Source organism: Cibotium barometz, chromosome 63 (genome assembly GCF_041138505.1).
Source record: "Cibotium barometz isolate CiBa-2024 chromosome 63, ASM4113850v1, whole genome shotgun sequence".
NCBI classification, from domain to species: domain Eukaryota; kingdom Viridiplantae; phylum Streptophyta; class Polypodiopsida; order Cyatheales; family Cibotiaceae; genus Cibotium; species Cibotium barometz.
Genome location: NC_141108.1, coordinates 19,050,613 through 19,055,243, shown reverse-complemented (window position 1 = coordinate 19,055,243; position 4,631 = coordinate 19,050,613). Strand labels below are relative to the sequence as shown.

At 38.2% G+C, this 4,631-nt stretch overlaps 1 long non-coding RNA gene across 1 annotated transcript; it reads left to right on the top strand.

Annotated features, from left to right (window-relative positions):
• Nucleotides 1-753: 753 nt before the first annotated feature.
• On the top strand, nucleotides 754-3,062 carry LOC147603797 (uncharacterized). The gene is made up of 3 exons (XR_015265531.1): nucleotides 754-1,217; nucleotides 1,458-1,549; nucleotides 2,611-3,062. It is a non-coding gene; the product is annotated as an uncharacterized LOC147603797 (long non-coding RNA).
• Nucleotides 3,063-4,631: the final 1,569 nt, after the last annotated feature.

Below are 4,631 nucleotides of genomic sequence, written 5' to 3'. Positions count from 1 at the left end.
AAATTTTGCAAGCAAAGTACTTCTACTAGTATGATATTTACTAAGAGAAAAGTTGAGCATCTAACCAATCAGAACCCCCTTATGATGAGGACCTTTTTTGCAGCCCCATTGGAGGTCCCTACTAGGGGGAGAAATTTGCTATAGAGCTATACAATGGGTGAGCTCCCTCCTATTTGCTACTCATGGTGGTGTGGAAGAGGAGTTTGTCTTGCAAGCTAATGAGACAAACCACTAAGATTGGTTTTTCAACAATTTTTTTTTGAAAAATTTAAGAGATCTTGCCTTTAACAATTTGAAGGAGATTCTAGCCAGAGTGAACAATCCTTAGGCTTCTAGATTTTGAGAAGACCTTTGAGGTAATAGTGGATGCTTGTGCCCAAGGTTAAGGTGGAATCCTATAGTAGCAAGAAGGTCTTCCCATAGCATATGAATCTCATCAACTCAAGATCCATGAGAAAAATTATCCAACCCATGATCTAGAGCTATTAGCAGTGGTTCATGCACTCAAAAAGTGGCGACTCTATCTACTAGAATAGATATTTGAGCTTGTCACCGACCACAAAATCCTCATGTGGATATTCACCCAATCAGACCTCAATAAGCGATAGAGACATTTAGTTTTATTTTGTTGGGGTAGTATAGGATACACAGGATAAAGCCCAATGTGCCCGGTAGTCCATAACTCGGGCGGGCGACTCGGCCATTCTTTTATACATAAATATAATAAGGACTCATCACACAGTTAAAGTGTGAGTCTACAAACCTAAGTCTTATCTTCTTCTCACTCTTTCTTCTCTGCGCGCACAGCTCCACCCTCGCATACACTCCCCTTCAACTGGTATCAGAGTGACTTCGGGAGCAGCGCAGTAGCCAGCAGCAACTAGCTAGTGAGCTGAAGCAGTGGGAGCAAGGCGAGCTGAAGCGTGAGCATTTCGAACAGCTGTACGGATGATTTTTAGTAGCGCACCCACTCATTTCCAGCTCATACAGCACATTCATCGCTCCCTCCGGCACACTCCTAGCTCTCCCGCCGCCGCAGGCCCTGGGTGAGCTTTCTGCACACTTTTTTGCTGTGTAGAGCGGATTGCAGGTGTTTCTTCTCGCAAATCTGGAGCATTCAACTGTATTTCAGTAGCTCTTCACTTTCGACCACTTCGTATATAGGCTACAGGCTTCACAGGTTGCAGCATACTGCTGGCAGGACACTGCAGTATGCGGTAGGACGCAATTTTCAGTTCATACATGCCATTTTTTATGTATTTGACATTGTGGGTCTGTTAAATTAGACAAAATTGCCACTGTAGTTACAAAATTATAGTCTTTCTATGGTTTATGTATGTCAAATGTGGACTATGTATTGAGAAAATAACTGCTTTAGCCTTTGTGGGTCTGTTAAATTAGACAAAATTGCCACTGCAGTTACAAAATTATAGTCTTTCTGTGGTTTATGTATGCAGACTATGTATTGAGAAAATAACTGCTTTAGCCTTTGTGAGGGTCGTGGAAGGTTTTATTGAGCTCGGATGTTGAGATCCCTTCAGTGATACAGGTATTGAAGCATGCCCCCGACATCCCCATATTTGGCATCAACATAGGATGTATACATATGTGGGTAGAGCATCTGTGATGCTTATGTACTGATTTTGACATTGTTGGCATTGTGTCACTTTATGTGTATGCGGTTGACACAGTGGACAGAGAGAGATTTCTGGATGAGATTCAATGTTCAGTGATAGCTATTTATATTCTATTATGCGAGTCTTTTGATAGACTATCAGCCTTTTATTGATTAGTACACATCTGTTTTGTGTTCACAAATCAATCATGTTGGCCAAGAATCCAGTGTTTCATGCCAAGACGAAGCATATTGATGTGAAATATCACTTCTTGCATGAAAGTGCTTGATGATAAGTGCATGCAACTTATCAAGGTTCACACAAACGACAATCCTACGGATCTCATAAGTGACGAAAGGCTTACCTTCAGAGCGGTTTGGACATTGCAAAGGGCACTCATGGGAGTTGGGTAGATGGTCATTATCTATCTGTCACAATGTATTTGTATGTGTATACTCACATGGTTACCCCAGGCTTAAAGGCACATTGTGCTTTAAGTGGGAGGTTATTGGGGTAGTATAGGATACACAGGATAAAGCCCAATGTGCCCGGCAATCCATAACTCGGGCGGGCAGCCATTCTTTTATACATAAATATAATAAGGACTCATCACACAGTTAAAGTGTGAGTCCACAAACCTAAGTCTTATCTTCTTCTCACTCTCTCTTCTTTGCATGCACAGCTCCGTCGTCCTCGCATACACTCGAGTCCCTTCAAATTTCAATAAGAGTTTACTTTTGAAATCAAGTTTCGATTGGGTAAAGAAAACTAGGTCACAGATGCTCTGAGTTGAAGAGTGAAGGCCCTCACCATCTCTCTTATCAACTCAACCTTACCCAAAGAAGTCCAAGAAGCCCTTCAGATTGATGATCATTTTGGATCCTTAATATGCAAGAGATTCTCTTAATTACCTAATCAATAAGATAATTAATGAACATATCCTCAATATGTAGATTTTAAATAGCACTAATGTAATTTTTATTTTGTTTTGTAGGTTGAGCATGAGAAAAGCTCAAGCAAGTTGGTGGTATGGGTGGTCTTGGCCCTCATCTGGGCTTGCATTGCCATCATATTGTGATAAGAAAGAAGAATGTGGGTGACCCCACTAGTTTAGCCTTGACATCACACCAAGCTCCATTGCCTTAAACCACTTTTCACTCTTGCACCTACTAGGGAGTGCAATCCTCTTTCTCCTCCCCATTTCCAACTCCCATGCATCTATCTTTCCTATCCACATCCTCTCCTTTTTCACACCTTGTAAAGCTCCAATGGTGAGCCTTCATACCCCTTGCTACTCCCACACCTAGGAAGTGCTATCCTTCCTCTCCCCCCATACATCTTTTCACTTTCCTTTGGTCTTAATTATTCGCCTTTATTTCAAATCCATCTCTTATGTCCCCCCTCTTTTTTGAAATTTCCTTTACTATCATGTGAATTGGACCAAAATAATAAAATGGGGAGATTTATTTGGTGGTTAAGTCTTGCATCAATTTGCTTTGAACTTGTCATTTTTTTGGGTAATACTTGATTTTTATTAACAATTTGTTTCATTTAAGAGTTAAGTATGTTGTTAAAATACCCTCTAAATGCCAACCAAATTGATCAAAAAATTTTAAAAAAAACCTCACATGGTGTCTAAATTTCACTTAAAATATGTCATTAATCTATGTTAATTTAATTTACTATGGGAATAATAATGACAATGTATCTTGAAATTTTCAACACTATTAGAAAAAACTCTAAAATTAGTATCCTTGAAACATGCTTAAAATCGACTATCATTTAATAGAGTTGCAAATAGTAGCACTTTATAAACACCGGGAAACTACAGCACTTCATAAACACCGGGAAACTATAGCACTTATAATAAGCATTGCAGCTTTCAAAGATTGCAAATTTGTAAGCATTGCAAATTTCAACACATTTCAAAAGTGTTGTAAATATCAACACTTTTTATAAGGAGTCTATAATGCTACTATTTCCTTTGAAATATCAAACCATTGCTAATTGTAATGCTTCAACATTATATTTCTAGGGCTAGAAAATGCACCATTCCTCCAACAAATACCTAATTATGTGTTTTTCCTAGATGTTGGAAATTACAACGCTTTGAATTTTCAAAGCCTCAAAACTTGTGACATTTATGAAGGATATCCCACTAGAGCTACAAATTACAACATTACATTCTATATAGTAACTTTTTTTTGTATATCTTGCTAGCGTTAAAAACTATAGCACTATGCCTTTAGCCCTTTCTAAAAGTGTTGAAATTGTTTTTTTTTTAATGCTCAATTGAGCTTTCATTGAATTAATCACAACATGCTACATTGTTCCCTGATCCTTTGCACAAGGTATTCTATCAATTACAAAATTTACAAGGCATTAGCCCCTTTCTTCCATCTCTCTCTTTCTTCCATCAGAAGAATAGGTAAAAGTGTTGAAATCTTCAATGCTTTGACCTTTCAAAGTGTTGAAAGTTGTAGTAATTTTTTAGGGCAAAGCCTAATATGCCACTAATCTTGTGGCTAAGTTGGTTACTAGTGTCCTAAAGATTTTTTTTTTTGTACTTCAAAGAAGCCTGTGTAGAATACATCTTCGAAATTGGCAAGGTGATGAGAGCCAATAAATTGGTGTCTATCATATAATTCCATGATGACTAATGGTTGGACATAGTGCTAGCTATAGGTTTCAACATAGTCTCTGCTGCCTTCTAAGCATTTGGTATATGCCATGGTAAATCTATTTGTATTGCCTTTGGAAATCCCTCTATTGCAATAATAATCATTTTTGCTATTTTTAATAGTATTATACAAGCGAGATAAGGGACTCTTATGAATTGTTCCATAGCTACCTTTAGATGGTAGAGCATATATGCTTCTATGGGCTCTTGTTGACCTTTGTCTTACGTAGGTAGCAGCACTAGGCAATTAATTCACATAGGCTATGTCTTCAATCATTCTTTGTAACTTTCCCAGCTTCATATTCTTTGTATTGGGCAAAATAGAGGATCAATCC